The sequence below is a fragment of the Dromaius novaehollandiae genome, chromosome 1, assembly GCF_036370855.1.
Source record: "Dromaius novaehollandiae isolate bDroNov1 chromosome 1, bDroNov1.hap1, whole genome shotgun sequence".
NCBI classification, from domain to species: domain Eukaryota; kingdom Metazoa; phylum Chordata; class Aves; order Casuariiformes; family Dromaiidae; genus Dromaius; species Dromaius novaehollandiae.
In genome coordinates, this window is record NC_088098.1 from 103503865 (window position 1) to 103531302 (window position 27438).

Sequence of the window (27438 nt, forward strand, 5' to 3'; positions counted from 1 at the left end):
AAGGCTGGGAAAAGGCAGAAGAGGGGGGTAGGGGGTGTTGCTGTAAGCCCTGTCATGCAGCTCTCAAACTAATGCAGAGAAGAGGTGACTCGATCAAGGTTGTAAGGAAAGTTGGTCTTCCGGGCCGGGCAGGACTGGAAAGGCTCCTGCTTTGCAGCGACAGAGGGCAGTACCTCTACTTCTGTACGAAGATTTTGGTGCTGCTCCTTAGCTAGATTCCTGCAAGACCTGAAGGGGACGTTAGGGGGGGCGAGTCTGAGTGGGTTTGGGTCGATGGGAGCCCCCCCCCCCCCCCCCCAGCACTGTGGGTTGGCAGAGGCAGGCATGGTGGGGGCCGCACGGTGACTGTCTTCTCCCGCGGTGGTGGACGCTTGCGCCCCCCCGGCTGTGCTCAGCTGGAGAGAGCATCCAAAGGCTGAGTACACGCACCTGAATTTTACTCTAGCCTCTGCTCCTAAGTGGCGTTTGCCTCTCGTTTTGTCTCCATTCTGCCCTGCTGTCCTCTCGGTCTGCATCTCTGTTTGCTTCTCTCTTCCTCCGTCACATATATGTAGCCCCGCATGTTTCTGTGTTTCTCTCCCCGCTGCGCAGCCCTCCCTCTGTGCTGCTCTCTCCATGAAATGGAGCTGAACAATTGCACTGGAGCAGCTTTTTCTGTTACTGCCATATGTCCGTACGCTGAGGCACCATTTCTCTTGTGGTATTTTGAACGCATTTGTGCTGGAAATACTAGGACAATAACGAAATCATGAATTTCTGCCTTGTCTCTTTCAAATCTATGAGATTTGAAATCAAGTATTACTGAGACTTGATGGATGATTATACTGAAACGTTGGGCTGATATAGTACAAAATCACCTGAGATGTCCAGTCCTGATGCTAACCTGAGACCTTCCAGGAGGAAAGGAGAGCACACCCCTGAGTGTTACCTGCCCTCAGAGCACAAATAGGATGCATCAAGTCACTGAAGTGTCATCCTTGTTTTATTTTCTTTTTCTTTAGAGGTACATATGGTTCTGTAGTCAAGAAAGGAAGGAAGCTGTGCTAATTGCTCAGTTCCTTAAATATGGGAAATCGATGCCTGCCTACATCTGCAGAGCACCTGAAGTGACAGTAGCTGTGATCAGTGTAAGTGAGTTAGTGAGTGTCCCACTTATCTAAGCAGGGTGTTAACTGAGGCTGCATCCATGGCATAGGAGTCTCTGCTCCTGTCCCTTGATCTGTCCCCTTAAAATCCCTGTTGAAGCATCCTACAGCTCCATCTCTCGCACGCATGGGGGTCTGTCCTCTCCCACACCTGGCGGACTTGCAGCCCAGTGTCCTCCTGATATAAAGGAGCTCTGAGACCAGGAGCTGTACTGCCCTGTAATTAATGCACACTTGGCTTCAAATATGCAGTGACAACAACTTAAATGTCAATGTTCCTAGTTAATCCCTTGCTAACAAAATACACCAGGAAAGAGAAGGCTCTGCGTAATCTCCAGTGAACAAGATCTTATTTTAGTAGCACAAGTACTTGGGAGATTTCCCTGGTTTGACCAATGAAACTGAAAAATCGGCTTTGTTAATCAGAGCTGTAAATGATGCATTTGATCCTTTTAGCGAAGAAACCCACCCCATGTAGGAGAGCATCCAAACTCTCCTCTGCCCAAGCCCTCCTTCAGAGTAGGCTGGTCTTCCTGAGTGTTGTCTGTGTGGCAAGGAAAGTTATTTCTGTTCTCTAGTCTATGCTGCTCTCTCCTCTGCTCAGGAAAATGTCTACAGACTCTTCTTGAGTCACATTTTCCAACCAAAACAGCTAGAAGTATTAAAAAGAGAATTGTAGGTAAAAATTAATTTTGATATCCTCTCGGGAGGTAGGAGCAGGGACTATAGACCTGTGATGTTGTTTTCTCTCTTTATCTGGCCAAGCCAGCTTCGTGTTTGTCCTGAGGAGTCCAGGCAGGCTGCGAGTGGGATTCACATTGTCTCTCTGTGGCTGTTTTAAGCATTCAGCTTGTATGAAAGGCAGAGCACCTAGGTGAGGAGATTAAGCTCCTTATTATTCAAAGCAGTCCAGTATTTCCAGTGGCCTGGCTCCCCACAGGCAAGATACCTGCTCTTCCAAGACATGCTCTGCACAGATGCAAGGCAGCAGCATCCCCCCAGCAGCGCCCCAGTGGGTTGCAGAGCCAGGGAGGTACAAACACGAGATTTCTTGCCTAGGGTGGATAGATGCCTGACCTCCAGGCCCAGCACAGAAACACAGCAGGGAGAGTGGTGGGCCAAACTTCTGAGGATCACCACAATTTAACATGCAATCCCCACACTTCCTAGTTATTTGTCTCTGTTACGTGCAAGCACATGTTGCAGAATTTCTCTATTCTGCCTATGGTTTTCAGTCACTGGGTTACAGCATGTTGGTATCACTTTCTATTTGATGATAGAACTTTCATCCACTTCTTTCCTTGCTTTTTATGTTTTTCTCTCTTCTGTTCATCCCTTCCTTTCTGAAGGAAGTCTGATGGGTGCTCTCCTCCCCATTATTTTGGGTCTTTCACTTCAGTCTGACTTCTGTTCATGTTCTCTTTCTCATTCCACCTCTTTTATTCTGCTTTGTTCTCCCTCTACCTTTCATGAAAGCCTCTTTCTTCCCTTCTGCACTTTCTCCTAGAGACCAACAATCTCCTTTTTCTTCATTCCTAACCCCCTTCTCTCTCATTCACTATTTCCTAAAATATCCTCTCCATCTCCCTCTTTCTTCTCCCCAACACATGCCCCTACCTTACCTCTCTCTCCCCATCCCCCTGCTACAGCTACCCCCTCCCCCCCCCCCACTGAACTCTGCTGTCTCTCTTCCCCCCAGGAGTCCTTCCCCTGGGACATGTTTCCCCTTGGATTCCTCATCTCCGCTCCACAGGGGCCCTCGGGGGCTGCAGTTGTTGCATCTCTCCACCATGCCTATGCAGAGCTGCCTTCCTCTTCTTTGCTTGCTCCTGCTGGACCTGTGGGCCCTGGTGTGATGGAAAAAAGAGCCTCATTCAGCTTAAGTCTACAGGAAAGATGTGACTTCTGAGGAAGGATGAGCTCCGTAATAATTGAGGAATGAGTCTAAGGTGCTTGAATCCAAATAACCATTAGTGCTGTCTTCATGCAGCCCTGAGCTGCCCTCTTATCGTCTTGCTGTGCCAGAACAAGTGTGTGGTTTACTGGGGCTGGAGATAATTGGATATTTTTGAGGCATCCATTCTTTTGCAGAACTTCTGGTGCTTCCATCATTCCCTGCTCTTGCTTTATTCCTGACTCTCTTCCCGTTTACTGTGACTGATTTCTATTTTTACTCTTGACAAAGGGTTGTGGGCTTAGAGGCTGCTCTTGTAGCTGTAGATGTAAAATGCCTGCTGTGTGGTGTTTGTAATGAAAGAACTGCTCCTGGAAATTAACTAATTCACAGACCTGACTAATTAACTTTGCAGCCGTACAGATCTGTGGAGGAGAGTTAGTGTGGTTTTATTGCCGAGGGCACTGGGCTGGGGGAGAGGGAGAAGGGAGGTGAGGAGAACTGTGTCGTGATCCCAGCTCTTCCTCTGGCCCCTGTGACCAAGGGCAAGTCATTTCACATCTCTGTTCCCCTTCCCTATGCCCTGTCTGTCTTCCTTAATCACATTGCTCAGGGCAGGGACTGATTCCTATTATGCCTGTTCAGTGTCTTGTACAGGGAGGCCTTGACGTTGGTGAGGGCACTAACCATTACTGTTATACAAACAATAAATATTAGAGAGACAAAGAGTTATGCAGCCAGATAGCTACAGTTGTCAGTTTGTCCCTTTCTGGATTTCTCTTCTTTTGTTATTTCCGTCTCCAGAAGAATGGCTGTCCAGTTTTGATGAAGGACAGTTGATTCCCCCATAATGGCACCACATCAAGCCTTTTCTCCTTCCCTTGGGCCCCAACCCACTCCTCCCTGAAGCGGCTGACAAGATCCCTACTGAAATCCGTTGGAAATGGTATCAGGCTCTTCCACGGTAAAAAGCGTAGTTTTGACATCAAAACAGCCAGTGTTTAGAGTACACTGCAAGCCAGGCGAGGTTGCCCATGCTATTTCAAGGCTAGATGTTTGATAGGAGAGTTTTCCTGTGGTACATGTTCCCGTGGAGGTTCAGTATGTCCGTGCCAACTACTTTGGCTTGTGCAAACTAGTTCTCCCCCTCCTTGCAGTTTTAGCTCCCAGGGGAGCTCTGCTGGGGACCTGTACAGTGACTGCTGGCAGACCGTGGAAAGGGATGAGCCCGCACCCCAGGGGCCTCTTGAGAGCTGCCAGGAGCTTCTATAACCCACGGGAGGATTACTGCTTCCTTCTGTCCAGCGTCTGCCATGGAGTAGGCAGCACAGTAACTGCAGCACCTCCTTGCTGGGTTGTCAGTTAGGGCTGGGGCTTGCTGAGCAATGCACAGCTTGGATGGGTTTTTGAGGCTCGGGGCTGGCTTTAAGCACTCCTCTGCGGAGGGGGCAGGCAGAATGCATGAACCAGAAAAAACCAGTTTCACTGAGTCCCAGTGGGCTGAGGTGGTGACAGCTGGTGCTATTTGGGATCAGGGATCATGCCTCATGTCACGGCTGCATGTGCCCCCAGCTGACCTGCAGAGCTGAGCATTGCTGGGACCATATTCAGTGAGTGAGGAGGCAGAGTCAGTCAGACTGTAGACCTAGAATGAGAAGAGGAAGCAGAATAATTGCTGGATGAGCAAGAAGAAATATTCAGCTTCTTGCTTTAAGCTTGCCTTTCTGCATGGTTGCTAGACTGTGATTGCTGAGTGTGAGTTCTGGCCGCCAGGGACAGGAGAGTGGGAGCTTTTCTGGCAGTTGATGGAAACTTGAGGAGAAGGCTCAGAGTCGGGCAATGCTCACTGAGGGGACACGAGACGGTGACTGCCAGGCTGGGTGTGTGTGTGCTGAAACATGCCCTGCAGTGGGGGCAGGTGAAAAAGTGTACCTGAGATCACTCTAGGGTGCCCCCCCCAGATTCTCCCATGAGAAACAAAACTCTCGATGTCATTCATTCCTCCTGTTACTCTCCCTGCATACTGCAGACGTCTTGACACTGTGATGCAAAAGCTGGAGCAAAAATGTCCGTGCTGATGAAGACCCAAGCCAGTAAGTCTGGGCAGCACCAGGAAACCTTGTAGACTTCATAGCTTGGGTCTTGATTCCACCGAGTCACGCTACCTTTTTGAAGCTGTGCACAAAGTAATAAGGATCAGGCTTGTTATGTAAGGCACACAGCTGAACTGAGGAAGCTAGACTAATACTGGACCCAAGATGGCTTTTATCCCACCAGCTCTGTTATGTCTGTGTGCTGTGTTACAGAGTTATCAGAGGCAGAGCTAAACTATGTAGGTGTCAGCATCACAGAGGGTTGCAGACCCTGCTGGACCATGGAGAGTGGCTCTTCAATGCATTGGCTGACCTGGCAACTGCATGAGGTGTAGCTTTCATAAGGACTACATTCACACCTGATGTCATCCCCATCAGTGTAGAGACGTATCCAACTTGTGATTTCCAAGGACCTTCATGCCTGCCACTGACTTGTGAAACCCTGCCTTGCCTCATGAGGATCACACCAGTTATTGCCATGGTTGGTGAGTGTGAACCTGTAGAGAGCTGAAAGACAAATGGAGATGACTGGAGTGTTGAAAGTCTCGTCTTTGTAATTTCATCCTGAAGGATTTTTGTCAGAGCAAGTGGTCAGAGGACAACTGTGAGGATAGAGCCAAAGCTGAAGGGAGGTAAGAATTGGTAAGAATTTACCTTGGTAAAACCATTATCTCTGGTTCAAGAGTTGCTCTTGTGCTTTCAAGTTCTAGTTCAAGTTCACCAGGCTACCGAGGCTGGTAGCGCAGTCAGTGTTGTCTCGTATGTGTCTTGTATGTGAATCTCATAGAGCTTCGTACCAGAGGTTGTGCTCTCTTTCACACCAGATCTGTCTGTGCATTGGAGAACCAGCTACTGCACTGAGCCATACTGAGCGACACTGGTAGGCTGTCTTTTGACCAGGCATTGCTCAGCATCATGAGTCTGGCCAGTCTGAACTTGCCACCAGGCACCTCTGCAATCACCAAGACAGTCTAGATGTTGGTTCAGGTTGGATCTGAAGCAGATGCCTCAGGCTACCAGTTGCAGAGAGACATTACTGCAGTGGAGTTTTTTCCAACCCGAAAGCAATCACTGTGGTTGTTAATTTTGCCTGGTAATTGCAACAGATATTTTGGCAGAAAAAACAACAATAAAAAGCCAGTTAGTGGTCTGAAGTTTTAATTCTCCCACTGTCCCTACTACATGATATCCCACATCCATGCCCTCTGACTCTGGATCCTAGCCATATCCCCAAGCTTGCTATATTTCTTTGGACCATCATACACACAGTTACATGCCATCACTCTGCCTCATCCCTGGTCTGCTTTGCACACCAATCCCTTATCCGCTGGCCTGCTGACACATTTGCCAGAGCTTGGCCTGTGGCACTGTACCGTCTCAGGGGTCCTGAGTGAAAGGTTGGACTTGGGATTATTGGAGCTGGTGAGGGGTAACGTGAGGACCCTCCTTCGGCACAAACCATTCACTCCCGGGTTACTTTGGAGCGCCCTGCCCCCAGCTCTGAGAACGATTTGATAATCGGTTTAGTCCTTGAGCACAGTTGCTGGAAAACAGGGCTCTGGTTAACAGCCGTAACCTAGGCTCATTTGTCTGGACCCAGGCGTGGACCTCAGTTTCTCCTCTAAATGTGGCTGTGCAAGATGATTTCTCAGTACGCTGCGAGCAGGATGGCCCAGGCTGCTTTCACTGTGGGCAACGGGCCTGAAATGTGCACAGCCCTGCTCAAGCACCCAGCAACCTGGTGTCTCAGAGCTGGGTGTGGGCAGCAATGTCAGTGCTTGCTGCCTGCTGTAAGGGCTGGTGCTGCCTGGGGAGGCTGCCTGACTCTGCCGGCCGAGCTGAGGGCAGGCAGCACAGAATGGTGCCAGCTCCAGCCCCTGCCCCGGAGGAGGAAGGGGGGTGTGTGCAGCTGCAAGGCTTGGTAACAGATGCTAATAGAAAACAGAAATAATTCAAACTGAATCGTGGTGGGGGAAATGCTAACAATGTTACAAGCTTGGAGCTTGTAACAGTCCTGGTAGTGAAATAACTGCTAGTGAAATCTTTTTTTTTTTTTTTCATTTGGACACAGAAGTTTTCCAGGTTATTATACTGGGGCCAACAATATTCTTCAGTGTCAACAGGGTCTTGGGCAAGCCAACGTTTTTTCTGCAAAGTATTACCAGAGAAAGAAGAGCAGCGTGTTGTATCCCCTCCCTGCTGCTGCAGCGATAAATCCTAGGAGCTTGGTCTGCATCTTTGGTCTGTGGGTAGGCAGAGCGTGCGTGGGTGCCCCTGGCAGCACAGCAGCTCTCAGGGGCTGCTGCCCCTCATTCTCAGCAGAAGTCCACCGGGCGAGCGTGCTGCAAATGGCTCTCTTTGGAGAGAGGGGCTGGGAAGGCTGGAACCAGACTCTTTTCCTCTGGGAGGTAGCAGAGCACATTCTGCATAATCATTTCATGCTGCTTGGGAGTGGTATGCAGTTTGGTTTGTCTTTGGTTGTGTTAATTGTGTGGTAAGGTGCCTAAAGCCTTATATTGGCATCTTTATTTATTTAAATATAAATGAAGAATGCATTAAATCAATTGTTCCTTTTCTTTGCTCTCTCTTGTCTTATCATTGTTTCTATCAAGTACTCTTAACTGTACCAGGCTTTTGCTTTTTCAGCTGAATCCAGTACACCAAGTGAGAGTCCGAGGCTGAATTTCCTGCAGACTGAGGGAGGCTGCGCTAAGGGAGCACACCTTATATTGCTTTCTTTCCCCTGCTGATATTTCACTTGCATTTCAGGGCATTTCATAACCTTCTTTGCAGAACAAGGCTTCAGTCTGTGCTGCCTGCACCCATATCCCTCCTGCAATGCAAAAATAAACAATGGGAAAAAGCTGCACAGTGTCACATTAGGTAGAGTTGAGATTAGAATACAGTTCTCTTATCCCTTCAGCTACACTGCCTGTCATCTGGATGTGCTAAATCTATGTGACTTGGTTGGTCCCTCTACTATTTTAACTTTGAGGTCCTAAAGCTAGAAGCACAGCCCAGGATTCCTGCTATTTAGCAGATAGTTTGTAACCAAATGGCAAACTATGAGTTGAGGCCCTCTCTCCTCACCAGACTCCATAAAAGATAATTACTCCTGGAGTTCAAGTGGTGGCATGTTTTGCAGGAGATCTGGAAGCCTAGTATGCAGGCTTTCAGATAGACGTTGTAATTGTGCCTATGATTCTCCTCCTTGCTTTTTTGTTCCCAACAATTTCTTAAATTCACACACTGAAAACTTGCTTGAAAACAAAAATGTCTGTCAAAAATCTTTTAGTTGTGATGTGTCAGAAAAAGAGGTAGCTGTTTTGTGACTTTGGGTCATTTCTTCAGCATATGGACTGGTGAAATCACGAGTGCGTGGTCCTGAAGACTGAGAAGCCTGCTTGTATCATTAAGTGACAGTAGCATGATGAAGGCAGAGTGGCTCATTTTCAGAGGTGAGGCTGTGTGTCTGCACGTGCAGAGGTCAGAACGAGGGACACTTCTCATTATGACAGGCCTGGACTGGGTTCCCTCTGTTTAGAGTCTATACGTTTTCTTTTAGACTTTGACTCTTCTTTGTCTGTGGTGATATGTCCTGCAGACGGATGCTGGCCTCTTTGCTTGGCCTAAATTCTATTGTACTTAGCTCATTACCCTCCAAATGATGAGCTGACAAATGCTTTCACTTGATTTACTGGCAGTGTTACAGGTGTTTGGAACACTTGTCAGTACTGTGCTACTACATGCCTAATTTTTCAAATGGCTGGGTGTGCTTCCTTTGCAAAATGTGCATGCGTGTTTATCTTGCATATACCTTTACCATGGTATCACCTATTTGCACCCAAAACTTCCAGAGCTATGCCCTGGGATTTTTGCCCTCCCACAAACCAGGTCCTACCTGCAGATGTTGATGGAACTGGCCTTTGGATAAGGAGACGTGGGTAGAGAAAGGAGATGATGCAGCAGCCTTCCAAAGGGCTGTGGGTATTCTGGGCTGAGGGTGGTCTGGCCCCCACACTGAGAGGGCTGCAGGGAAGTGCTCCTGCTCCTCCTGCCCCTCGTGTGGAGCTCTCGGCTGCTGCAGCCTCCAACACGGGTTGGCACTCTGCTTTTTACCTCTTGTATATTTATCTTTTTAAAACAGAAAAGGATTTTCACTGATCAAACCCCAGAAAATAGACTTTGCCGAAACCTTCATAAGCACATTGCTGAGATCAAACGGGGCTTTTTGACAGAGCGAGTGGGGCAGATGAAAAGTCTCCAGGCATCTCACAGCAAATGGAGCAGGAACTGCTCGGAAGGGAGGAATATGAAGATTTTGCACACACATTTCTTCACCAGTTGGGCAGAGCTCTTCTGCTCCTCTTCTGGTTGTGTTGCTAGGAGAGGAATGCTCTGCCCTCTTTATGGCTATGAATAGCTCTCCCTTGTTTATTCAGCTCAGCTCCGCCTGCTGGTTACAACCAGAAGCGGCACCATCTCATTGCATGACACCACCATAAAACAATGCAACTGCAACAGGAACAGTCCCCCCCTCCGGCTGAGGAGACTTAGGATACCTTTATAATACACCGCTTTAGGGCTCTCCCGCTCCTCCTCCCACCACACTTCCCAGGGCATCCTCTGCTTCCAGCAGAAGGGTTTCTGTCTGGCTGGACAGTGGCACTGTCACCGCCAGAGAGCAAAACCGAGAGCCAGGCCTGGCAAATCAGGGCTTTATCTCAGAAATCTGGCTTGAAAATAAGCACATAATCACTTCAGAGTGCTTTGCTGGTCTTCCAGTGCTGGAGCGTTTCAGAGACTACCTAGAAAAGTTAGTTTTTCTCTTTTAGTGAAAGCTAAGATTCTCGCATAAGCCCATGAATCCAAGATCAGGGACTTTAAGAAGAGTAACAGATGGCTTGAAAATTGGCAGTAACGGGATTCCTGAGATTTTCTTAAGAATATTTTATCAGAGGTCTGACCAGGATTGAGGTATCTATGGTAATGGAATTAGATGGGCTGTATTGATGATGGGAAAAACTAATGGAGCTGAGCAAAAGACTTTCTGAAGTGCTGCAAAGTGTGACCAAGCACAGCATATCAAAACAGCTACTACAAGGGACATAAGGACAGTCAGCAATCACAGCCAGCCTACACAGTATTGGAGGGATGTATATGTATGGGCAAACACTGTGAGTCTTGCAAGTTCGGAGTAATACCGTTTACACAAAACTCCCAGCTTTCAGAACAGCCTGGGCACTTGACTGGGAAAAATAAGTACTTGGCAAAACAGAGCAGCATAGATCAGAAGAGGCATGAATGGTTACTGCACAGGTACAGATGAATCACCCCTTCTTTTTAGTGTTGTGAGCTTCCACGTGTCTGTATTTCCCTGGACATCTCATCTTTCCCACTTGAGAATTTTGTTGGGGTGGAATCTGAATACTGTGTGCATTTATCCAGGGTTTCCATGTGCCCACCAGGCCTTTCAAGATAGCTGGGCTGCTGAACATCCAGAAATTCAGGGTAGGTCAACTACACGCTGGGGAGGTGAACTTTACAGCATGCATGCACAAAGTCTACTGAATCCAAAAATTGCCAGACCTGCTGTGCATATGCTGTGCAGGTGATCTGCATATGTACAGTATGCCCAACGTGTTTTGAAGGTGTCCGATCTGCAGTACTCGCACAAAACATCTATACAGCACAGGTGTGCGTATTCCTGCCTGGAAAACAGGACAAATATAGTTTTACACATTCTCAATATATTTGTAAAGGAGGGACTGGCTGACTGCTGCAGTCCAGTAGAGTAAAGAAATGTAGGTGTATTCACATGTATGGAAGCCAGACTATCCTATTACATGCTACTTGTTTCACAGCAGCTACCTAAACAATTGAGCTGGGCTCAGGGTGCTGTTATAAAAGACACTGTACATGTGCATAGTGAAAAAGTGCTATTCCCTCCCTGCTCCCCCCTGTAAAAAAGCATATCATCTACATTAACTGAAGTGCAAGAAGGGAACATTGTATTTCCTATTTGACAGGGAAATGAAGCCCGGAAATGAAGCCCAGAAAACAGCCAAATCAAAGAAAGGTGTTAGCCTCCTAAAGCAGGACTCAGGTGAATTTTAGAAATCTGAGTGCAAATTATAATCTTGCAAACCCTTGTTCAGCCGTTGCCTAGTCCTGGGGATGCCCAGACCCCTCAGGCCCATTGGGTTGGACAATGAGGCTCCACAGCTGTGGAGGCTCTGCTGCGCATGGCTCAGGGAAGGCCCCCATCCTGCCGAGGCCAAGCACAACAGCAGCAGAGGGATCCAGAAGCAAAGTGCTGTTTTGCCTAAAGGAGCAGGCCTCCAGGATGTGGCCCTGAAGAGGCTGATGCTTCCTTTCATGGGGCAGGGTCCAGAGTGGTTAAAGCACTCATTGAAGAGGTAGAAGCCCCAGATGGAGCTGCCTCCTCTGCCCCAGGGGTTTCCTGTCTGCATCTCCCATGGGAGCACTCCAGCTCCCCAGCTGCTGGAAATTTCAGGAGAGAGGGCGTGTTCACCTCCTCTGCCAAAGGTGTTCTGCTTTTCTGAAAAGCGTTGTGGCTTCCCAGAGAGGAAGCATGTGCAGGAATCGCCAGCCTGGCTGTTAAGGGTTTCACCTGGGAAGCAGGGGAAGCCCGTTTTCCAGTCCGCACTCTGATGATCACTTCTGAATTTTATCTCATGTCTCTTTAATGTAAAATTCATAAGCAGGCACTGGGGAAAGGGACCATGTTTTCCTCCGTACATGGAGTTTCATAAGATCAATGAGATTAAACTTGTGCTTACATGCTGTCCTGAATTGGGGCCATGAGGAAAGCAATGGGAAAGTAAACAGAAGAGAAACGTTATGAAAATGAAGGAAGAGGGAAAATCCTTCCTGCCAAGAGCAGTAGCTCTCATCAGTTGCAAGACGGTATGGCCTCACCAGGAGCTAATTAGGGATTAGGAAGTTCAGGGATTGGAAAACAAGACCAAGTCATCTTTAGCCAGGTACAAAAAAGATCTGCAAATGTGAGACTGGGAGCAATGGGGAATGGCTGTCTATTGGTTGCAGCTTCTCCAGACAAGGTAAACTTAGCCCTGGGTTGTCTTTTCCCCAGTAGCAGAATGTGGGTACTTGAAATGATCAAGCTTCAACCTGTGACGACCAGGAGAGGCTTTCATTCTCCCTTAAAGTCTTTATTCAGAAATCCTGAGCTTTTAACGGGGGCTTGGACCGATCCCTGCCTTTACGATGGCTTGACAAGATTGCTGAAATGAGCTTAACACAGGGCTCTCCTTAAAAAAAAACCTCTAAGCCGCAGCTGTTGTAGGACATACCACCAGGGCTTCAAAATGGCTTTTGCGTATAAAGCAGCCTGCACCGGCTGGACGTTAGGCTCGGGAGCTGCATCAGAGCCTTCCTGTGGAAAGCATTTATTGCTATGGACCTGTGTACTGGTAGGCATGTCTACTGCTGTATTTCCCATTGCAGAGACTGCAGGAGATGAAGCTGAACTTGATGGCCACCCCGCATAAAATCTGGCTTTGCTTTCAACATGTTAAGTGTGGCAGGCATTCTCTTTCAAGGACCTGCAATGCTGCCATCCTCCCAGGATTTTTCAGCCCCAGGGTTTGAGAGTCCCGTTCAGGAGAGCGTTTCGGCACTGGGCGCCTCCATGCCTTCCCTCCCTGCTTCCCTCAGCCTACTCCGGGGGGCTTGACTTGCCCAAGGCTTTGGTGACAGGGATGCTCTGTCAACACCCAAGTGCCTGATTATGAATGGATTGATTTTGTTTTCCTGCCTTTTGGATTCTAGACTGTACCTTCTGCCACCCGTCTGTGTTTTTCATATTGCATTAAGTCCTTCTGCCCCGATTTCTTGGCGCTGTCCTAGGCTTCCAGCTGGGAAATTTGTAAGATTCTGTCTCTGATTTTCCGGCCTTATCTTGTGGTTTTGCTCCCTCCTTCTGTTCCTCTCTTTTTATCTCTCCAGCCATTCTTGGTTACAATCTTCCTTCCTTGCTTGACCTCTATTTCTCTTTCCTGGGAAGCACCTCATTTGCATCCTGTCCTAGTATCCAAACTACAAATTAGACCTGGTTAAAATTTTTCGCAGTGAAACCCTGACTCATGTAACACTTCTGAGTTTTGTGTAAGCTCTATTTTTGAGAGGTAGCTTTTTGATTGAGCTCTTGAGTTTGAAAATTTGCATTCTTCCTTCTGCTACAGATTCAGAAGCTGACCTTGGGTAGGTCATTTCATCAGTCTGAATCTGCTTTACCACTTGTTAAGTTTAGATAAAAGTACTTGCCCGGGTTAGAGAAATGTCTGTGAGATCACTGGACAGAGAGAGCTATCCAAGTGGTGATTATTGTGATTATTACAATTATTTTTATTAAATGGAACCAGCTGATGCTTGTGCAACACTTTTCTGGGCTCCATAGACCTTTTCCTCTGAGAATCACAGGAAAAACCTTTTGTTGTCCCTGGACAGGGATGTGTTTTTTGAGATTGAGTTTTGTGGTTTTGTTATGAAACTTATGACAGTTGGTCACGTGGTCTGCTTTCTGGGCTGCATGAACCCTCGTGAACCCATACGCAAGGCACACAGTTTAATGATTCACACCAGCTATGTTTTGGTTTAGCTCTTGCTGAATGGAGGGTGTACAAAGCCAAATGTCAAGGGAACTCTAAATCACGAAAACCACTTTGCCCAGATCTCCACGAGCCCAGACCCAGGAGCCCTGCGTGGCAGCACTGCCCCTCCAGGACCTCCGTGGTTGCGCGGGCTCCAGAGGCAGCAGTGCCTGGAGAGACCCTGACTTTCATGCTGGAGAGCCAGACTCCTCAGTCCTGTGATGTATGGGGCTGGGGGCTGCAAAAACGTTTCGTAGTCCCAGAGGACTTGTTTTTTCTGATTCTTGGGGACAGGTAAAACCTCTGCTCGTGCTTCTCGCCCACCTTTTGCCACCGTATTCATCACAGAAGAGGACTTGTGGTTACAGCATAAAGTTGATCGTGAGCACTCCAGGGTTTGGTATCTACCATTTGGCGTGTGAGATTATTTGTGTGACCTTGGGCAAATCACGCAAATTCTCTGCCGGCTCCTCCATGTGTAAAGTGTTGATAACGATAGTTGACTATCATCATGAGCACTGGAAGACGTAATTAGCGGCGGCGTAGCGTTTGCAAGCAAGGGATGCAATGCGTTTCTATTATTTACTTTGCCGGTTACTGTTTGCTTTTATTCTTGCACCCCGAGTCTCCGCAGAGTGAGGCGGAGGGGCATTTTGGCTCCGCTCAAAATTCGCCAGCCAGCCCCGCTCTGCCCCCCGGCAAGACGGGGGCCAAGCTACGGCTGGCTGGTTCGCGGTCGGGGGGGCGAGGGACGGCTTCTCCCTGCTTTTCTGGGCACTCGGGGCCAGCGGCCCTGCTTTGCGGGGGCTCTGCGGTGCAGGGCCGCCCGCGCGGCTTCTCCTTCTGCCATTTTCCTGGGACACGGCAGACAGCCTCCTCCCTGCCCCCAGCTCAGCCGGGGCTTTTTCCTGCCTCTGAACTCCTCCAGCAACAGCAGCGAGCTGCGCTGCCGTGTGTGTGTGTGTGTGTGTGTGTGTGTGTGTGTTTGTAAGGCAGCAGCGAGGCCCAGCCCGCCCGCCTGCCTGTCAGCGGAGCTGGAGTTTGCACGGAGGAGAGGGGAGGAGGGGAGGGAGGGCGCGGGGAGGGGGAACGTCTTGTTTGTGGCTTGTCAGCAATTGCTCGAGACAAGCTTCCATGTGTGAAAGCGACTTGGCATGAATGCCTGGGCCGTACCAAGCGCCGCGGCGCCCGCGGGGGGAGGCCGCGGAGGAGCCGAGCGGCCCCGCGCAGACAATAGGCCCCGAAAGGGCTCCCCCTGACTCGCTTTGATGTTGTCCTAGCGCCCGGCTCGCGGGCGGCCGGGGCTCGCCGGGGCAGGGGCCCTGTTTTTGTTCCCGTCCCCGCCGCCCCCGCCGCGCTCCGCCATGGCGCCCCGGGCCACCGCCGCCTGAAGCAGGTAAGCGCCGGCGCGGCCCGCCCGCCCGTCCTCGGTACACGCGTGTGCGCGGCGCGGGGGGCGCCGCCACCGCGGCCGCCGCCCCCCACGCGTGTGCGTGCGTGCGCGCGCGCGCGCCGCCCGGAAAGTTTCGCGCGGGGCCGCGGCGCTGCCTCACTTTCCCGCGCGGGCGGCGCCCCGCTGCTCGCCGCTCTTGGGCATTACGCGCAGCCCGGGGCCGGCGGCGCGGAGCGCGGGGACCGGGCGTCTCGGCGCCACTCGGGGAACAAAAAGCGTTTCCCACCTGTTGGCTGCCGCGCCGAGCCTTTTGGGGGAGGCGCGGGGCTGGGGGCCCGCGGCGGGGGCGTGCGCGGAGGCTGCACCCCCTAGGCACGGCGAGGAGCCCGGGGGAGGGTGGAAAGCCGGGGTCTTTTGTCGGCGTTGCATCCCTGAGCCTTGCTTCCCGGGGCTGGTCAGAGCCGGCAGACCTGCGAAGTCTGCCACAGGGAGCAACGGGTTGTTTTTTTTTTTTACTGTGGATTTTGGAGATTAAATGAGATTTATTTACAGTTGCCGTTTATCGGCAAGTAAATACCTAGCTCGGTGTGAGACTAACAATGTGAAGCCCGCTTGCTTACTGGTGGTTTTGTGGCTGTTAACCTACTGTTGTTGAGGTGATAATGTGAAAGAGCAAGAAAAAAAAAGGCAGGGGGGGAGAAACCTTGATCCTTATTCCCAGTCTCCTTGCGGCGTTGACATTAGGTTTTGTTAAATTTTGGAGGGATGCTTTTCCTGTTGGTATAAAATGCAGAAAGCCTTCCAGTGCATTAGGTGCATCCTCATGAGGTCTTTCAAGTTTGCCATCTACTGTCATTCAGGTTTCATCGATTCTAGTTGTTTTGTTAAAAAAATAACCTACAAGAGCCTGAGCTGCACAAATGTTCATCATTCTAATGTCCTGACACAACCTAAGTGAGGCAGGAGCTGAGAGAGGGGGAGGGAGTGAGGATTCGTGCCTCCCCAGTCGAGGCTGGGAGGAGAGCATCATGTGTTGAAGAATATGAGCAGGATGGGAGATGGGGGAGGGAGTCTAAATTGTCCTGAGACCCTATTCAATCCAGCAAGGAAGATGGAGGATCTTGCTGCTGCAAAAAAATGTGCGGCAGAAATCTCCACCAGCTCCTCTCTGACTTGTTACCTCCCTTCAAAAAATAAATAAATAGGCAGGGAAAAAAATCAAAGCAAAAAAACATTATTTGGTGTAATGTTTTCCATCGTGCCTTTATCCCATACGCTTTACAGTCGGAGAGTCCAGTGATGGAGACATGTAAGAAGCAGAGAGAAAGACTGTGATTTTCATTCACAGGAGGGGGAGAAGTATCAGATCGTGTTTGAAATGAGACTTGTCAGGCGGCGAGGAAGGGATAAAGAATGCCTCTTCCAGACAGCTGGACCTGTGGAGGGGGAGGCTCTGGCACCTACAGTGTTGATGCTGGGTGAAAAACCTGTGGAGAGAGGATATAGATGGATGAGGGAACAGGGAATAAGGATGTCTGAGGAAGAGCATGGACCAGCTCCTTGGAGAGCTTAAAAAAGAGGGGGAGTTTTGAACAGAACTGGGGCACGAGCAGGGACTGAGTGTAGCTAAGCTGAATGTGGTGTACCAAGACTTTTTGGCATGGAAGAAAAGGGAGGCTGAGTTAGTTCTGAGTATGCAGAGTTTTGGGCAGTTGGTAGGGGGAGGAGATTTTTGCAGCCAGCTCAAGGGGTGATGGAGACTTGGACAAGGAGATTGCAGCTGAGGGGATCCACATGCTCTCCCAGAGGCTTGCCTTTTCGATAGGCGATTTGTGTGATGGGGCGTCTTCTGTTAATGTGACTTTGGGAATTTCTATTAGTTATGTTGGGATCTGGCAACAACACTGGCAAAACATCCTTTTCTTACCAAGCCCTTGCAAAAATATCTGTATGGATGAAATAAAACTTTTTTGTGAATGCTTCCATGCACCCTGCGCTTCTGCATACGTGGAAACAGTAAGTTTGTGCAAACACACCTGCTTGTGTAGCACATTCTTCCTCCTGAGGGGCAATGTGCACATGTTGTAAGCATGGTTCCTGCATGGATGTGGCCCAGTTCCCTTATTTTCCTCAGTTTACAAGATAGCTTATTCTATGAGAGCGGTAGCATTTTGCAGCCAACTTTGCAATAGCGTGAATTATGATGTGAGGTGCAGGGCAGCCGACACTCACGACCAATGCGTTTTATGTTTAAGCATTTCTGGTGACAGCAATATTCCTGTGGCAGAGCAGATACATACCACAGACATTGCACACGCAAACAATACCAGAAAAATTTTAGGCAGATAGGCGTGCAAAGAACTGATCGCAGTCAAACGTACGCAGACCTGCTCTCTTTTTGAAGAAAGACAGTGTCTGCTCCTTGCACGCAGAGAGAGCACGCTGCTCCCGCACATACAGATCGCAGGCATGCGTGCTCAACCCTTGCCCTCCGGGATCACCTGTTTGCATTCCAGTGAAGCCGGCACTGCGTGGAAGTTTCGCCCCCTAAAAGGCAACCTGGCGCCCTTTCCGTTCCAGCTTTGTGCTGGATGGGGCTGAGCCACAAAAGCTTAACAACAGCTACACTAATGAGCCCTTGCTTGGCATGCTGAGAAGAAAGGCCAAGGGCTGAGTGGGCATAAAAACAGTGGTGTGGAGCCCCCTGGCCAGAGACTGAGCCTCAGCACAAGGGCTGGCGAGGGAGCAGAGTCTCTGGAGTCGGCAGCAAGGCAGCAGCGCTGCAGCAAAGGCACAAGAGGAGACCATGTTGGGGGGAGGAGAGCAGGCTGCTGTTTCCACATCATCTGAAAACTCAACCTGCTGTCAGGACAGAAGGAAGGCTTGTGCATATTTTATGTCACTTTCCTCCTTCTAGGACAAGCTGCTGATGTGATCAGCTATGCACTTGGAAACCCTGAACGCGCTGCTCAGCCAGCATGACTCGAGGCCAATAACGAGCCTTGGCCTCCTGCCTCCGCTCCTTTGTGGACAGTCAGTTACATCCCATGCCGCCCTTCCCCAGAGAGCGCATACGCAAAGAAAGCGTGCGCGCCGCTCCTCAAGTACGGCATGGGCTATGACGAGCTGCGTGGAGACAGGGACAGAAAATGGCAGTGTCAGGGCTGGGGAGCCCGGGGTGGGGGGGAATTGGCCATTTCTTTCGCCGTTTGCTGATGTCTGAAAGGAGACTAAGTGAGTAAATTCGTTGTCCTTTGAACTGTGGGTGTGTTGCTCTGGTCAGCTGTTCTCGTGGCTGAGATCTTCAAGGGTAGCTCAGGAGTTGGTGGAGTCGGCAGTAGACAAAACCTATTTCCCTCCTGGCTGGATTTTGTCTTGTTTGGGGCTGTCAGGCAAAAGGATTTTTCCTCGTCAGTTCTTCAGTGCTGCTCCCACACAGCAGATCCATGCGAGCCACTAACATGGTTCCTACCCGCTGAAGACTTGAGTGCCACAAATGCTCCCTACCCCACACCTAAGGGTGCCATATCACAAGCGTGGTGTTTCTTATGCTGGTCTCTCACACATAAACAAACACATCATTCCTGTGTCCTGCAAGCAAATTCATTGGGCTAAACACCATCTTGGGACTCTTGGGGAAGCAAACAGTTTTGCTATGTGATATGGACCCGTGTATGTAACTGTTCTCAGCTAAAGTCATCCCTGCTTTATGTTTTGCTAGTCCTATCTGAGAAACAGTGGTCTCAAACATGGAGATCTCACAGAGCTGGAAATCTCACAACACTAATTTGACAGGCAGCCTTAGGCAAATCACTTTAAAGCACAGACTGGTCTTCCTGGATCACAGTCGAAATCTGTAAAATGGGAATAATACTTACCTGCCTCTCAAGGAGCAGTACACCAAATTGCTCATGTATGTTTGGAAAGTGTCGTGTGCTTCTTTCCAGACAATATGGCAGAATCACACAACATTGCACGAACAAAGCAAGCATTTTTACACTCGGTGTGACTCATGCTATGATAAATTTTGCTAAAACTATGCATATACTCAGTGCTCTGTTGGACAGAGAATTCTGTTTTGTCCTTCCAGCAAAAACACGTGCAACTTGCCAGTGACATGGACTGTACATGTATTCCCATAACAACAATATTATAAACATATGGTAAACCTGGTGTAACAACTGCTGTCCATGTCTCCATGCAAAACAAGGAGCTGATTAACAAAAACCTAGTGTCTGAGGCTGTATCTCCCCAGACTGTGATCTCATCAGATTTCCCAAGCTAACCACAACCTGGTCACTACTTGGATTGTAAACTTGGCGGGGGGGGGGGGGGGGGTTTGCAGGAATTGCTGTTTGTGATTCAGTCCACTTCCCTCTGACTCAGTACTGAGCCATTCCTCAGTAGGGTATTTGGGGATAGTATGCTTAGGACATTGCACATCAGTTTAGTTCTTGGAATAAATACTGCAGTACCCATGCAAGTCAATGGCATTCAGGCTTGCTTACAACTGAATTTGTCTCAGCATCTTTCAGATGAAATGCGAAATCAAAAATGTAAAACTACTTCTGAGTATTAAAGACTCCATGAAAGGGGCAGGAGGGGGGAGAAATGTCTTAGCCCTGGGCAATTTGCCAGATCCAAGCTCAGGAAATTGCAGTCTATCTAGGTAAAACTCCGCTATAGTTTAAATGAAAACAAGTATTCTTCTCTTACTGTCTTAAACTGCTGGTACTCTGTTTCTCTGGAAAACAGATAGTTTCGTTAAACAAATAGTACATTATAACTAGAAAGGTGATTGTTGGTTGCTGGCAGAAGAATTTTTTATGCAAAAACTAGGGCTTTTTGGGGACATTTCTAATTGCAAAATGCTGTATATATTTTAGATTATTATAAGGCTTGAATGAATGTGCAGATCAACTTGCAAATATAAGTGCAAGGAAAAATTCTGTTGTGCTGTTTGCACAAGGGGCAGGCAGTTAGCAAATACACATTTTTTTCTATAACAGAAAAATAAAAACCAATTTTTTAGTCTTGTGTGTGTGCATCTGTAGGCTGGATTTTGTATGTTTAGCAGCAATTGCTTTTGTAAGCTGCTGCTAAGGCACGTAACTGGCCGTGTGCAATTGCAGTAATGGAATGTGAAAATGCAACTACACACAGACCTGTAATCTTGCATGCAAAATATTGCTTGTCTAGCTCTCCAAGTACAAAAATGGTCTAAGATTGTACTTGTCTCTCCATTTAACTGCATTCACCTGCATTTTTCAGGTGACAGCTGTGTGTATGGAGTTTTGAATGATTATCCTTGCTATTTTTGCTCCAGGAAAAAGAGGAAATTAAATCATTACTGGTGATCTGGGTAGTAAATGTATCACGGTAAGCACAGGAAAAAGTTGGGAGGGGGCTACAGTGATTATTTCATAGCTCTTTGAAATCCTGGAGAAAGGCTTGAAAATGGGTGAAGAAGAACGAAGCGGGGAGCTTACGTTCTTCCTAAAGACTGGGTGAATTTGACTGTGGAGTTGGTTGATGATGGTAGGATCAGGCTGCCTCTTCTGCCAGCGCCAGTACTTTCTCAGCCCCCTGAAAGAGGAGGTGTGTTTTGGGGTGGATGGACTCAGGGCTGAATATTGACCGCCTGGGGTGCTGGCTGCTTTGTCTCCAGCCCAGGGCAGTGCAGATGGAAGCGTGGAACAAATTTCCTCGGCTGCGTCCTGCGGGTGAGTCTCAGCCCTGCCCTGGCGAGGCAGAGCTGGCCAGGAGGGATGAGGGAATAGCTCACTTTCTCTGCCACTTCGTTCTTGGGCTTCTCTGGTGACACCGATAACAAAGGGCTGCTCAGCACTAGGTGATACAGATCTCTCTCAGCTGAATGGAGCCGCTAAACCTGAGTCCTGCATGCTTCTCGCTAGCCCTTGGAGCTTGGGTGTCACTGCCTAGTCACTGGCTCAGGTGGCTTTGGACAATCCCCCTAGAAATAGAAGGCTGTGCCTTCTCTACAAGGTCCACAAGTATATATTTCTTCTTACAGAAAAATGTGATCATATTTTGGGAGTTATTTCTTGCCGTCTTGGGTCCTTGACTGCAGTCATTTCCACTTTGCATGATGCTCTTTGTAATTGAATCTATCAATGTATATTTAATACACTTGGCACCACAGTTCGTAACTAGGCACTGCTTCCCAGCCTTCTGTCACTTATTTTCACAATTACCATCTTTAAGTTATAGTGGATGCCTGCCTTTCAGCCTTTTGTCCAATTGCTGTACTGTCTCTGAGGACCTGTATTTGACGATCAGGCCCACAACCCACACAGCTCCAGTCCTTTGATCTGGATGTCAGCCAGGTATTTAGGACATGGTTAACAGAAGCTAAGTCTGTTGGGTTTTATTCTCCTCTCTGCCACTGGTTTGCTGTGTGTGATCATGGGCAAGTCCTTTAACCTCAGATGGCCTCAGCTGACTTACCTACTTCAGAAGGGTGTGGTAAGGCTTAATTACTGCAAGCTCTTCGGAGACCGCTGGGGAAAAAATGCATTTTATTCAGAAATGTCTCTGACCTCCCTGGCCTTTCTAAGCCTTCTTGGCGGTGGTAGGAGATATACTCCTTACTCCCTTAATAATGTTTCTTCAATTTCTCATCTGTACATTCACCCACTCTCTCAGCTGCATGTAAAAATGCCAAGCTGTCTGAAGTCATGGAAATATTTTTATAATCTTGACAGCCACGACAAACATTCCTCTTCGGCAATAAACAAACAAGGTACACAACCTGCCATTAACATCAGTTTATAGCAGAGACCTTCGTCACTCATTGACGAGGGAATCCTAGACAATTCCTGTGCTAGCAAGTCATAAAGTAGTGTTGTCTGAGGTTAGGAAAACATCGGATCCTGCGGGTTCATATGTGCAGTGAGTAACTGGGAAGCTCTGTTTTCCTAGTGTGTATGGGAGAGCAAACAGGCACTAGGTATTTGGTTTATTCAGGGTTCTTACAAACTATATTTTGCTCAGGTGTACGTGGCTTGAGGGATTTGATGTTTGTATGCACAAAAAAGCCTGTTTTCCATAGTGGCAGTTGTAACATAAAGGTGGTACAAATTAAACCAGATGAATATAAGACACCTAAAAAAAATCTGCAAATGAAAGGTATTAGCGAGCGTTACAGGAGCAGAATCCTATTGCACAATATCCTGCACACTGCTGTTACCTGTTTTCTTTGCAACTGGCCTCTAAGCTGGTGAGGCAGACAAGAAGTAGCTGGACCAACACTACAAAATCTTCTCCCTGCAGATAATTCTCCATGTAGCAGCCAGGCGCTGTTTGTTTTGGTGCATTCTAGGTTAATTTAATCTGAGTATCTCTAAAGAGAGATCTCCAGAGAGTAAGTGGTTGGGGGGGGGGGGGGGGGGAATCCACAGGGGCAAATCTTTTCTCTATATGACTTTGGTTTATCTCTTCCTGCTAACAGGCCCTCTTTCTACCATCTTTTTGTGGGCTCTCCCTGGTGTGGTCAGGGAGAGAAAGGCAAGACCATTTTTCACTTGTGTCTTTGAGAGAAGACTTTAAGTAAAGAGCTAAACTCTTCTACCATCTCACTCAGTCTCTGCACCTCAATTCTTCCACTTTTAAAATGGGAGTGTTTTCACAAAGCCTTTAAGAGCTAAGAAGAAGAAAGTGCAGGGTTTTCTTCTTTCTTTCCAGCAAGACCATAAATCCTCCTCTCCGCTCCGCTCCGCTCCTCTCCTCTCCTCTCCTCTCCTTCTACTACCACTACTCTTGCAATCTGTTTATCTCTGCTGTTTTCCACATTGCCTTCTATTTGCAGCTCTCTTCCTTCTGTTCATGTCATTTTCTTCTCTTACCCTGTATCTTTTACCCTCCCCCATTATTCATGTGTCACACACTCCTCATATCTCCTCTCTCTTATTTATTCTCCACATCCCCCAAATTCCTCCCTTGTGCTTCTCTCCACCTTGGACCCCTTTTTGTTTTCCTCTGCTGTGTGTCTCTGCAGCCTGGCTGCATGGGAGCTGCCAGCTGTGCCTGTGGGCCTGGCCAGTGAGGGGCTGTGAGGGAAGGACAGCGCGTGGGATCAGCCAGACAGCCCCCTGCTGCGGCTGCAGCCCGGCCTCGGCCTCGGGGCACGCGGGGTGGAGCTTGCCCTCTGATAGAGCAAGGTGAGACTCCCTCTGCTTATGTGGTGCTGGCTTTGGAAAGGGCTGCTTAGGATCTCGTTCTGAGCTATAGCATGGCTGTCACTTCAATGTCTGAGTGCTTTATTACACCCTGGGAGCCTGATGAAGTCTGTAGTCTCAAATTTTGTCTCCTGACGTCACCTTACCGTTTGTTCTGGTCTTGGCCTGTTGTCCCACTCCCACTCCACCACCTTTCCCCTCTCTCAATGCCCTGTACTGGAAATGTGGATCATATTCTACCTGGCTGCGGTACAGTGAAATCCTCTAGCTAACTGTTTAGAGACATCTGTGGCTGTCACGAGGAGAGCAACTGTCCCCCCAAGTCGCTTCCAGCTGAGTTCAGGGAGCTGTGCTTTGCCAGGGAAAGCTGTGGCGGGAGAGGGAGAGGACCAGCACCAAAGCTTTGGGGAGCTGTCTGCTTCTTGTTGGGAAGTCACACTCAGCCAACAAGGCAGTGCCCAGCAGGTCAAGACTGGTACACTTTATTCCTGAGAGACCTGTGCTTTAGTGGGAGGTGAGAATTGCTCTTTGGCCTGCAGAGTGACAGCAGGATCCCTGCCTTAGAAAGAACCCTGCTTCATCCACCTTAGCAAGTCACTTGATCCCACTCAGAAACTATCCCACTGTCTGATACGTGATAGAGTTTCCTCCAAGTCTGCTGGAGTGGATACAGCCTACTTTTTTCACCTCCATGGAGGGGCCGTATTTTGTTTGCAAGGATCCTGGCAAACAGCAACAGTTGAAAGGTTGTGTTTTCTCAGATATCCCTGCTTGGACTCTTTTTTCCTCCTCTGGGACTGTTTTGCTCCCACAGCAGGTACATGCAGATGGAGGAGTTCTTTCTGCAGGGCAGGGAGAGGTGGCTGCAGCTAAGCTGATGGGAGAGTCAGCCAAATCAGGCCTCGTCAGGTGTTCCTGACAGCAAAGGATGGAGAGGTCATGCAGATGGCCATGTTTTAAGGTTCAGGCAGTGACTTACAGGACAGGGCATGGTGACTTTCTAGCCCCCGGTGAAGTTTAGCCCCGTTTCTGGGTAAACCTACATTTGCTCCTACCAGAGGTGACTCAGTGGCTCATAAAAGTTAGGAGCTTCAGCTCTCCTAACCAAGCGATTCCTGATCTCTCCCTTCTGTCTCTGCAACGGAATGACCCTTCCTTTGTATGCTGACGTTGTATCCCTCACGCTCCATGCAGGATGCCATACACCTCCTTCCATTTTTCCCACAGCTGTTTCTCTCCCTCTCCATACTTGCTTCACCTGTTTTACCTGTTCTTTCTTTCCCGCTCTGGCTCTGGCCTAGGTTTCTCCCCAGACTCTTTCCGTGGTGTTTCTCTGCCTCGCTTGCCTGCCCATCTGGCTTCCTTATCAGTTTGGTCACCCCGCAAACTGTCGGCAGCAAGGGCGGAAGAGGCCTTTGGGAGAGCAGGTCAGAGACCAGAGGGCGTCTGGGAGAGCACAGGGGGAAGGCAGATTCCCCCTAGACCAGGGTCCTCTTTTGCTGTTACAGTTATGTGCCATTAGCAACATTGCAAAAGTCCCCTTCCCCCAGAACAATGATTTTCCCGTTGCCTCTACTTAACTATTGGCAAGCTCTTGAAAGGTTAATGAAGCCATTCGCTGCAAAACAAAAAAGTATGGCTTCCCATATTTTGCATAAATTAATCTTGGATATTATGGAGCAGCCCATGCACAGGGCACAGAACAAGCGCCTACGTCCTTGAGTCTTGTCACCTAAAATGCAGCCTCTGGGAGCATCATGTAGGTGACCTGTCCATCCCAGTCCTTGAGATCAGCTAAGGCTAACACCTAGGTAAAAAGCTGTGCCTCCCCACCCATTTTTATTCATGTTTCATTGCATCTTATGGGGATTGAGGAGGAGGTGCTCAGGTATGCCCACAAACCTCCTTTTCCTCCTGTCACAGTGGGTCCCCATTTTCACACAGATCCTCTTCAGAAAATGCCCTGTGTCAGGTTTCATTCCCACTGGATTTTTTCTTTCTGAGAAGAACAGAAAAAAATCATTTGGTTGGTTTTGAATCACACGAGTGGGAGCAGGAACCCCAGAAGATAAGCGTTCTGACCTTTACTGCAGTCAGATAACTGAAAATAATAACAAATAAATACATCTTGTTTCTAAACCTCAGACTTAGGGATGTGTTCCTGCCTTATGCAACAAGAGCCTGAGCCAGAGCTTTTGGAAGGGAGAAGGATATGAACCTGGCAACAGCCTGCAATAAGCAGCAGCAGCAGCAGCCCCTCTGCTTTCCTTTGGAAATGCAACTGGTACCAACCAAGATATTCAGGATGGGAGGAAACAGTGTCCTCACTCTTCTGCCACCCTGCTGCTGGGACCTTGGACAATTTTGTGGGGCTGGCACTCTCAGAGGGCAAGAGCTGGATTGTTTCTGACTCATATGGAGGTTCCTGGTACTTTCTGTCTCTCCTTTTCACATATAGGGTGGGCCATAGAGGGCTGGCTACCACTTGGATCTCTGCATGTAGGCAGACTGTGAATAAGAGTATGGGATCTACTCTGATTGAAAAAACATGTTAAAACTCCCAAATCAGTAGGTACTTGAAAATAACCTAGGGAGCCTGGCTTGGAAGGGAGACATACTGAAATGTGTCTCAGCGAGCTGCCCTGGACTGGTCTCAGGGCTTTAACTCCTCTTCCCCCACAGTTGCCCCTTGGGAGGTCCTTCTGAGATGGCCTCTCTTTGCAGGCTAGTGGTGACAGGAAATATTTGTACACTGCATACTGAAGTCCTGATATGGGACTGGGGTCCCATTGTGCAGTGTGCTGTCCAGACACCGGAGAGAAACTCTCTCTGTCCTGAAGGACTTAGTGTAGTCAGAAATTAGAGCATTCATGGTGCTTTCTATAATGGTTGTGACAAGATGCTCCTCCACCAGAACGTTCCTTCCTTTCCTTTCCCTTTCCTCCTTCTCTGTTAACGTCGGGAACTTGTTTGCTTGGTTTCTGCCCTCCAAACCACTGGTGGCTGAAGAGAGTCCTGTATGCAGAACTTGGGGAGGATGTTAGGAGGTTTGTGGTTCTATGTCAGTGTAAAGCATCTTATTTATTATTGTCTCATGCCCGTCTGGGATGCATTCCTGATCTAAAGCTCCTGAATTCCTCCCTTTTAACACTAAAGGTGCCATCAAAAGAGGTCCCCCAGGCCCAACGTGTGCTCCTGCTGAACACTGCCCTCCCTGATCATATATCTACCACTGTCTTGCTCAGACTCTGGGTTCACTGGTTATGTTTCCATTTGAAGATCTCTTCCCACTCTCCTCTTCCTGCAAAAGATCTAATGGATACCCAGATATGATTCAGTGGGCCATGGGCTACTATATTCAAGTGTATGAAAGGATATGTGTTTTCAACATGCAATCTGATATGTATATGGATGCTTGCATTTGTGTCTGCTAGTGCATTTGGGCTGGAGGAGGTAGCAGTGAAAGCTTTGGCAGCTGGGAAGAAAGGAATGACAGGCTTGCCAGAGGAGTGAGGAGAGGGTTTGGTAGCTGAGATGAGGATTGGGTAACAACTGGAGTGGGAGATCAGATTTAGGACCCATGTTCTCAGTTGAGAAAAAGGGAAAAGAAGTGGTACATTGTTTACTGGGGATTGTGTTATTCTTCTGAGTTATTTATTAATTTTCTGCTAATGGTGCTGCATAAAGAAGTGGCACTTCTACAGAAATTTCACAGACAGCTGGAGGATCAGTTCCAGGAGGTATTGTTACCAGGTCGGGTTGGTGTAGGGAATCTTGCTGGGCCCAGTTTTGACAGGCTTTGGAGAAGAGAAGGTTGTTCAGGAGGCATTTGGAGGAGAAAAGGGCAGGTGTCTGTGGCTCACAAGGGAACAGTGATCACTGCGAGGATAAAGGGGCAGGCTAGAAAAAGACCTGAAGACAGTGGTGAGTTCCTGGTTTCAGTGGCTTCAGGATTCAAGCCTGAAGCAGGAGAAAGTGGAAAAGAATGAAGTGGTTAGGAGGAAGCTTTAGGAGCAATAAAGGGACCCTGATAGAGAAAGCCAAAAGTAAAGAGAAAGAGGATTTTACTACGTACAGAG

General features: G+C 48.6%; 1 long non-coding RNA gene across 1 annotated transcript in view; it reads left to right on the forward strand.

Annotated features, from left to right (window-relative positions):
* Window positions 1-14687: 14687 nt before the first annotated feature.
* The window catches only part of LOC135330277 (uncharacterized), a 46460-nt gene continuing 33709 nt past the window's right edge, over window positions 14688-27438 (forward strand). The window contains exon 1 of the long non-coding RNA XR_010392209.1: window positions 14688-15164. This is a non-coding gene — a long non-coding RNA (uncharacterized LOC135330277). The remainder of the gene's footprint in view (window positions 15165-27438) is intronic.